General features: G+C 45.0%; 1 protein-coding gene across 1 annotated transcript in view; it reads left to right on the forward strand.

Moving 5' to 3' along the window:
- The window catches only part of LOC129154107 (zinc finger protein 892-like), a 338,014-nt gene that overhangs the window by 189,264 nt on the left and 138,592 nt on the right, over window positions 1-10,158 (forward strand). The window lies entirely within an intron of this gene.

Below are 10,158 nucleotides of genomic sequence, written 5' to 3' on the forward strand. Positions count from 1 at the left end.
TCTAGGGTTTACAAAGAATGGTGTGAAAATGGTTTCCTCCGTAGGGTGGCTGGGCTCAGCCTTAGAGATAGGGTGAGGAGCTCGGACATTCGGGAGGGACTCGGAGTAGAATTGCTGCTCCTCCAGATCGAAAGGAGTCAGTTGAGGTGGTTTGGGCATCTGGTCAGGATGCCTCCTGGACGCTTCCCTGGGGAGGTGTTTCGAGCATATCCTGCCGGCAGGAGGCCCCCGGGTCGACCCAGGACACGTTGGGAGAGATTACATCTCCAATCTGGTCCGGGAACGCCTTGGGGTCTTGCCGGAGGAGCTGGTGGAGGTGGCCGGGGAGAGGACGGTCTGGAGCTCCCTAATTGGGATGCTGCCCCCGCGACCCAGACCCGGATAAGCGGAGGAAGACGACGACGACGGTGTGAAAAGGGAAAAACTTCCAGTATGCGGCAGTCCTGTGGGCCAAAACGCCTTGTTGATGCTAGAGGTCAGAGAATGGGCCGACTGATTCAAGCTGATAGAAGAGCTACTTTGACTGAAATAACCACTCGTTACAACCGAGGAATGCAGCAAAGCATTTGTGAAGCCACAACACGCACAACCTTGAGGCGGACGGGCTACAACAGCTGAAGACCCCACCGGGTACCACTCATCTCCACTACAAATAGGAAAAAGAGGCTACAATTTGCACCAGCTCACCAAAACTGGACAGTTGAAGACTGGAAAAATGTTGCCTGGTCTGATGAGTCTCCATTACTGCTGAGACATTCAAATGCCTTCCTTCAGATACAAGATTCTTAATTCTGTGAATAAAGAATCTTTAAACGTTATGTGAGGTGAACCTTAACCTTAACTTGTATCTTATGAAGATGTGTATGAGTGTAGATAACGATTAACTTGTTAAATCAAACAGTGATTTGTGATATAAATGCATCATTATAAGAACAAAATTCATTTCATATTCATTGATTTAAGCACAGGTTATTCAAACATTTGATGTTAAGATCTTGTTCATTCATCACATATGATTATGTAACGGAACGGAAGACTGTTTTTTCCCTTCTCTGCTCAGAACTAGTCTGCATGAGAGTCTCAAGGTCTCATGCATTCCTTCTAACCTGCTTATTTTCAGCTCAACAGAAGAATGAGGAATGGACTCTTTCTTTTAATTAATCAAAGAACTCTACTTTTAATAAAGCTAATCCATCAAAGTGTTAGTCAATAAATAAGATGTGACCGATCTGTGAAATCAAAATATTAATTACTTTTTTATGATCCTATAGAAATATAATAAGTAATATTATATTGGGGCAGCAGTAGCTCAGGTGGTAGAGCAGGTTGCCTCATGTTGGATTCGATTCCAGCTCCCGCCAGGGGTATCCTGCTGTTGTGTCCTTGGGCAAGACACTTCACCCAACTTGCCTGTGTTAGTGGTGGTCAGAGGGGCCGACGGCAACAAATGGCAGCCTCGCCTCTGTCAGACCTCCCCAGGGCGGCTGTGGCTACAAGTAGCTTACCATCACTAGCAATGTGTGAATGTGAGAGTGTGTGAAAGCGTCTTTGGGTGTCTAGAAAAGCGCTATATAAGTTCAATGCATTATTATTATTATTATTATTAATATGACTTTAAATGTTCCAACAGGACTCATTTCACGTAGTGTTAAAAAGACATTCCACATTACTTTCACTGATCCAATCAGAATCTTACAGATCTGACGGAGGCGTGCTTCTGATGGTGTTTGGTCATTTTCATTCGACAACAAACCGTAACATCCAAAGTTTAAAACTACGCCACGTCATCTCTAACGCCAGTTCAAAGCGTTCCAGAGAAAGTGACGGAGTGGCCAATCCTGAACTATACTCTTTAACCGAAAGAACCAACGACAAGCTGAAAAATCCAGTCGCTATACCAACCAGCGGCAACAACAGCTCCTTTCAGAATAAAAGCTCCATCCACCGACCCAGGATTGGGTCTCACCAGACGCCAATAAACGTGTCATGTGCCCGGAAGTAACTCAAGACGGGTTTGATCGGAACCGCGGCTTTTCCTACTGGCTCGGCTCCAGAGAGGGTTCACTGGACCTCGATATTCCTGATCTACAGAGGACTTCCACCGAAGGCAAGGTAGACCGGCATGATGGTGTCTCGTGTTTCTGAAGCTAACCAAAGCTTAATGCAAAACAACATCTTCACTTCCCGTCAGAACAATCGCTTCTTCGAATTTGCTGGTTCTGATTTAACATCACACGTCATCCATACACTGTCTCATCCATTTTTAGTTACACTATACATTTAGTTTATAGTCAGTCTAGTTTAATTTGTTAGTAATAAAATTCTTAACTTTTAAACTTGACTCTCTCTCTTCTGTTATCTCTGAGTGAATACGTAGCGGTTACATAATCTCTGCAATAAAAAGATCCAATCTTCTGGTTTAAATAACCCTGCGATCCTTAAGGTGGATTCCAGATTTACTAGGGAATCCCACGCCTTATGGCTCATTAATTAACTGTAAATCTATTTCATTACAATTATTTATATCACAAGTTGTAACAACCTTGTAGGACTTGTGTGGATTCACTCTTATTCAGAGTGAGGAATCCAGCAGTCTGATTTTTAGCAGAGATAAGGTTTTTGTGGGAGACCTTGGCAGTTTATTCATGTCTGTGTTGAAGAACAAAAAATGAGCAAAAGGTTGATCTGTGCGTCTGAATACTCCAGCTGGTGTAACCTTGACATTGCAGCTCTGGCGTGTATGAAAGCTTTTACAACTTATGATATAAATGATCATATGTGATGAATGAACAAGATGTTTACATCAAATGTTTGAATAACCTGTGCTTAAATCAATGAATATGAAATGAATTTTGTTCTTATAATGATACATTTATATCACAAATCACTGTGTTTGATTTAACAAGTTAATCATTATCTACACTCATACACATCTTCATAAGATACAAGTTAAGGTTAAGGTTCACCTCAAATAACGTTTAAAGATTCTTTATTCACAGAATAACCCTAAGCTGGTATTTTCTGTATAAGCTGTGACTCTTTCTGTTGCACTTTGAGATTGCTCTCTGCAATAACATATTTAGCTAGCACTTACACATAATAAAGTACGGAGTTTTTAAGTGGTTTAACATTATTTATAATCTAAAGTTTCACGACAGCTCTGGATGCTAAAATTCTCCTAAATCATTCATCATTGAATAAATCTGATCACACGATAGCTTACAGATAACTTCTGCTGACACAAATGTGAGCTCTCTCCCTCTCGGTTACCATGGAGACGCATTTGCCGCACACGCGCCACCGGTTCTTCCCTGCTCTCGCTTCATCCCGCCCTTCTTGCTCTTCATGTTGATGCTCGTTTTGTGAAACATGGTCAGTGATGTCATCATTAATGTTTCGCTCTGGTTCAAAGTGAAAAGGCTGAACAGATGACGTGTTGATGTCGCTCAACAGTCACTACAGGGTCCCAAAGCCGCCGGTGAAACCGAGGTACAACCATATGACGTCACTACCCAGAGTGCAGTGCGACGCTAACAACAATGGCGACCCACAAGTTAAACTATTTTTACTAATTTTATAAAGATTAAGACATTAAGAAGGTTTTTTACACCATTTTAATATAACTGATAATAACATTTATCTTTTAAAGAGCAAGTCACCTCCTACCAGATTCTTACTCAACTCACTCTTCCTGTTTGAAAAATGCAACAAATGCTGTTGCCTAGCAGAAGAAGAGGACGGAGCCGCTAACTAGGGGTTGCATGACTTAATTTTTTTTAAAGTCGACAGTCAAGTAATGAAAATCGAGTAGACTTCGACTAGTCGTTGATGACGTCATACACCTGAAGGGGGGGGGGGGGTCGGTAGGTTTGCCGGAGTTTTTGACAATTGAAATTGCGCCCACATTTTCTAAGTTAACACATCTCCTTTAACAACGTTAGTTTCTGCATCCTACTTCAGTCCTCTCCCCCCTCCCCCTGCGCAGCAGCAGCAAACTGATGCGCCTGCACTCTCTCGGAGTTCCTGCTGCTCTAGACATTAAAATAATTATTTCATTTTCTGTTCCTCACTTCTGATTACCTTCAATGGTGTCTGTTTGTTGCTACCAGGTACAAAAACTAACTTGTTTATATTTGACTATTTTTCTGTCCTGTCTGTTTATTGTTTTTGCGGTCGGGAGATCTTTTAGAACTGCAGTTCAATGGTAACTCATGAGGTGAACATATATGAACCCAGGTAGTAGTTTTTCTTTAGGATTGAGAGGAGATGCAGGAAGATAATAAACAGACAGGACAGAAAAATAGTGTAAACGTGTAAAGTTAGCCGACATTTTAGAGTGATATGAAGCTTACCGCTCTGCTGCTGTGTCGAGCTGGGTCCAGCCAGCCGCGGGGCCTTTCTGCTGGGCTAAACTAGTCCGTGTCGCACCGCCACGGCTCAACAAAAGCCACCACACCTATAAAACACAATTTTGTTGCCTTTTCTAAGATATGGTAATGACTCCAACTTGTTGTTTGCGTTTCGGATCTTTATTCCGGGTTACTGTTGGCCGCAGCCCACGTCTTAACTCCAGCAGAAACACCGTTAACGATCTCCGACCACACTAGCTCGTTTTCTTCTAAACAACCGAACCGGAACTCTGCACACAGCCGGCCAAGAACATCCCTTCAACATAAAAGTCCAACCATAACAAATCGCAACCCGTTACACTACTGTACAACAACGTAAGGCGTGAAACATATATAGCCTATATTTACGCACTTATGCTAACCATAATCATAGCTTGAAATAATTAAAATATCATGAAACGTGAAAATTTTACCTTATTTTGAAAAGCCCCTGGCTTCTTCCTCTCAAGCTGTGGTGCTTCGCATGCGCTTCTGACGAGAGTCAGTAGCAGGGCCGTATCCAGAGTTTCTAAACTACCGAGGGCCACCATCCGTTATGCCATGCACATTGAGAACAAACTGAAGACTAAAGCTGATTTCCTTTTTTTTTTTTTTTTTTTAACCGTGTCCTGTCTGGCTGTGAAGCAAGCAGAATTGATGTCTGAATGCTGGTAACAAGCCTTACAGATTTATTCTTAGGTGGAGCATCAAAGCGTCTGCTTTAAATGTCACGCCTGATACTTCAAATTTTATTGTTATTGTTTTTGAATACTTTGTAATTCCAACCAGACACGGAGACAGAGGTGAAAGAGAAAGGAAAGGACAAATGGTGGGAAGAGAGAGGGGGGTTCCACAAAAATAAACAGTAATGAACAAGAGTCTGCTTCTAGAACTGCAGAAAGAGAAGAGCAGAAAAAAATGGGACACACAACAATACATCAGGAGCAAGCTATCACTACGTCAACGTGATGACGAAATATAAAATCAACATTGTTTAACTGAACAATCAAACGATAATAAATCACAGTTCATTTAGTGGCAATGACAGCCTTAAGACAATTGTTGAATGTGCCCAAGCCCATACTTTTGAGAGCACCATGTGAGCACCTGTGTGTGTACACGCGCTTGTTTATGTAAGGTTTCTCTATAGGAGTGTCCAATAGAGAGTGTGAGGGACCACAGATCTGCCCTCAAAGATGCGTAGGAGACGGGGGAGCTCCAAGTCCCAGAGATCCAGGCGCTGCCCCAGAACACAGGAACCCCAAGGGGACTGCAACCGGAAAGGCCCCCCGCCCCCCTCGAGAGGCGCAGAGGATTGTCCCGGGGGGCCACAACCAGCAGCCGGCAGAGTCCCGGGAGATATCAGCGGCAAGCCCACAGGCCCGCCTGCCGCCTCCCACCCCCTAGCCGGCCGAGCCCGGGACCCAGCGACCCGGGACCCAGGGGCGACCATCCCCGCCGAGGACCCAGCAGAGCCCAGGGACCCAGACCCCACCAGGCAGCCACCGGGATTGACCAGGCAGGCGCCAAAGATCTTAAACCCCCTGACCCGGGAGCCACGAACACTCAGGCAGACCAAGGCACCACACCCCGCACCAGGTGTGGCAGGGGGAGGGGAGACGAAGATTTATATCATCAAAGGAGGTCCCAGGAGAGGGGAGGAGTCAAAGGCCCCACCTGACGTATACAGTCATACACAAACACAGTCACACACTCCCTCCCTCATGGTCACACATACACATACAACCAAAGACTTACAAAAATGCATGCCGAACACCCACTCATTCTCCCCATACACACCCTATTCACTCTGGTCCTGGTACTGCTGCACACTGGGTACAACCATCACCGGTTACCAGAGTTTGACCCTTTCTGCTGGGGTGCTGATGAGCAGGCTCCCCCGCCCAACGCCGAGCCCAGCAACCCACCACCCCAGACCCCAACCAGACGTCCAGATCTCCCTCCTAGTCTCCAGCCCCAGGAAGCCAAGCAACAACAGAGGTGTGCTAAGACCCCTAGTCTCCCTCCGCCTGCTCCATTATAGTGTTGTGTGTTGATGAGGTGTATTCCATGGCTGTGGTGAGCGGGCAGTGCAGGCATTGTCTGGCCTATGCCAGCGGATGCCACCGCACCACCCCACTTGCACCCGCAGCCCTCGGTGTCTAAGTGCAGTTTAAAATTGGAAGTGGGCACTGGCACTCGGGAGGAGGCTGAGAAATCCCCCTGCCAAATGCCGTTGAATGTGCTCACTCCCAAGGCCCTAAGTGTGTGTTTGCGTGGAATGTCGTCGGTGGAAGTGTATAAGGTGCAAATAAAATTGGGGGACAGGTTGCCACAGGAATGCAGAAATGGGGTCCATACCCGCACTCCCTGACTTGTCCACCCCCCAAAGTCCTATGTGTATGTTTGTGTGATGATGTGAGGGAGCAGGAGGAGAGAAATGTGTGGGGATGGGGAGGAATGGCTGGTTGGGCTTAACACTCCAGGGAGCCAGCCCCCCACTGGCCCCAACAGGCACCTCTGTTGTCAAAATGCCACCCAGGGCATGAAGACCCCAGCCCATCCTGCCAGGGCCCAAAGCAGCAGCATTGCAGAGCCCCACCGAGTCCGAGGTCACCAACCCAGCCCCACCTCAGCAGAATATCTACGCCCATCCCTGCATTTGCACAACTTCCAGAATATATAAGACATAGGACATCCAGGTAAGGTTGGGTCCTCCCCCTCCTGGACTTCCCCCTCCCCCGTGATGGGACAGCAGAGGAGCCAAGGTCTACCCGAGGCCCCTGAACCCGGGCCAGGCACTGCTGCATGTTCCTGCCTTTTTCCCGGCAGCATACATGTCAGTACCCGACCCCCAAGGCCCCACCCAGATCCCCACACGGGCCCAGCCACCCCCACACCCCGAGACCCCACCCAGACCTGCCCAGGGGCAATGCAGCTGCCAGGCAGCGACCCATGGCTGCCGCCAAGACCTCCAAGGGGCCCCACTCACAACCGCCAGTAGTCCACCCCCTGGGGCAACCCAAGCACCTCCAGAGGGGGGCAACAGCCCCCCAGTCCCAGACACCCCCAGTGAACCCACCTCCAGGGAACGTCCGGATACTCCAAACTCAGACCCTCAGGCACATTCCTAAGCCTGCTTAGAATAGCAAAATGCTATTGTAGGAGAATGGAGTCTCCACAGCCGCCTTGTAATTTATGACTTCTTGACATCAGTCCCAGCTATTTCTCCACAGCCTTTAAGGTGGTGTGGTTCTTTTCCTTATCAGAACACAAGAGAGTTAGACACGTTTGTCCTCACAGCATGGGGCTTTTGTTGTACAGTACAGTAATACAAAACCAATCTTTAGGACAGCGTTCAGCCAGAATGTGTAGAGCCTTCGGCTGCAGATCTCCAAAAAGCCTGTCTCCCATCGAATGAGAGACCATTTATACCCTTTACTGACGTCACTCCTGCGTAGCTTAGGAAATGGGTCTCACACATACACATGAACTGAAACTGTCTCCCTCATTACCAGCAAGCCTTACAAGGACAGGAAACATCTGCTCGTGGCCAAACTTTTTATTTTTTATTTATTTATTTAACCTTTATTTAACCAGGATAGAGACCCATTGAGGTTAAGAACCTCTTTTACAAGGGTGTCCTGGCCAAGAGGCAGCAAATAATAAAAACTGTTACAACTTAAAGACAATGATAAAAACACTCAATCATTAAAAGCAGTTACAAGTTACTAATGCAGACTCTGAAGCTTTCAGTTTGGTTTTAAAGGCATGTAGTGAAACCTGCTCAGTCATTTTCCAGGTTTTCTGCAGCTGGTTCCAAGCAGAAGGAGCAGAGCAGGCGAAGGCTTTCTTTCCTAACTGTGTGCGAGCAAAAGGAACAGAAAGTAGCAACTGATCGTTAGACCTTAAAGAATAGGAATCAACATTTTTTCGTGTGATTAATGTGCAAATATAAGGAGGTAACAATCCAAACACTGCCTTGTAAATAAAAACAAACCAATGATTTTGTCTTCTTATTGCCAATGACGGCCATTTCACTCGTGAATATAATTCACAGTGATGTGTAATGGCTCTACAGTTTGTTATGAATCTCAGAGACGCATGGTAAACAGTCCAGTTTTTGTAGCACAGTTAAAGAAGCATTCATATATATAAGATCACCATAATCTACTACAGATAAAAAGGTAGTTGTGACAAGTTGCCTTTTTCCTTCAAAAGAAAAACACGACTTATTACGGAGGTAGAAACCCAGCTTTAGTTTTAATTTTTTCACCAGTTTATCTATATGAGATTTAAAGGTAAGGGAGTTATCTATCCAAACACCTAGGTACTTATACTCATGGACCATCTCTATGACTTTCCCTTCCAATGTGATTAGTTTAGGAACACTATTCGGTATTTGCCTATTTGCAAAAATCATCAACTTAGTCTTCTCAGCATTAAGGGTTAGCTTTAGCTGATGCAATGAGTGCCGGACCAAGTCAAATGCTTTCTGCAAGGATTCAACAACCTGAGAAAGTGATGTTCCAAAACAATAGATAATCGTATCATCAGCATACAAATGGATATTAGCATCTTTAATATTTTGGCCCAAGTCATTGATGTACAAGATAAATAGGAGGGGCCCCAGGACTGAGCCCTGGGGCACCCCCCTCCGGACAACCCCAAAATCAGAGCAAAGATCCTCACATTTAACACACTGTGTCCTGTTAGTCAGGTAATTTGAGAACCATGCTACTGAGTGCTCTGACAACCCAAGGCTTAGTAATCTGTTTATTAAAATAGCATGGTCAACGGTATCAAAAGCTTTAGACAGGTCTATGAACAGTGAGGCACAAAACTGTTTCCTATCAAGTGCTACTATAATATCATTTACCACCTTCATAACAGCTGTAGTAGTGCCGTACCCTTTTCTAAAACCCGATTGACATTTCGAGAGGATGTCATTAATAGACAAAAACTCTTTTAGCTGAACACTGACAAGTGACTCCATTATCTTGGAAAGCACGCTTAAATTTGATATTGGCCTATAATTTGTCAAAACTGCTGGATCTCCTCCTTTTAATAATGGTAAAACATATGCTGACTTCCACTGTGATGGAATTTCTTTGGAGTTAATTGAAAGATTAAAAAAATTGAAAGTCAGATAAACACGTCCTTTTACTGGAAACATCTAATACTTTTGGCTGGACCACGAGGCGTACACGTGCATCTCATCACTCTGGTCAGCTCTCTTACTGGAAATGATCTCAAACTTGGCTGAAAACAGGATGTAACACATCACGTACGCAAACACAGCCTTCAGCTCCCACTGTGGGATTTCTTCTTAGGGGATCCACATGAATAAAGACACATTCTTTTTAAGCTGCAGTTACTACAACATTGTATGCTATTATTTTATATACATATAAATTGTTTAAAGCAGACGCCACTGGTATCTAACAACTTTAAATTGCAGTGGGTTACGTACTACAACCATCATGTACCTGTTATCTAGTCTGTTTCTTAAATACAGGAGGGTATAACAGTTTTTTCTTAATCTTTAAAGGGACTTAACTGAGTTTTGAATTTTTATGCTCGCAATTGCCCCCTAAGGCCAAAAGCGTAACGGCAGCTTCAATAGTAGGCTCGTGCACGAGGCGCGCATGATGTACGTGCACACTCCTGAATGAAAATAACAGCTGAGACAGTCCCTTGTGTGTGTGTGTGGCCTGGAGGACAGAGGTCAGGAGAATGCGCAGCTAATTCATTAAATAATTTGGTTCTG

The sequence above is a fragment of the Nothobranchius furzeri genome, chromosome 2 (genome assembly GCF_043380555.1).
Source record: "Nothobranchius furzeri strain GRZ-AD chromosome 2, NfurGRZ-RIMD1, whole genome shotgun sequence".
NCBI classification, from domain to species: domain Eukaryota; kingdom Metazoa; phylum Chordata; class Actinopteri; order Cyprinodontiformes; family Nothobranchiidae; genus Nothobranchius; species Nothobranchius furzeri.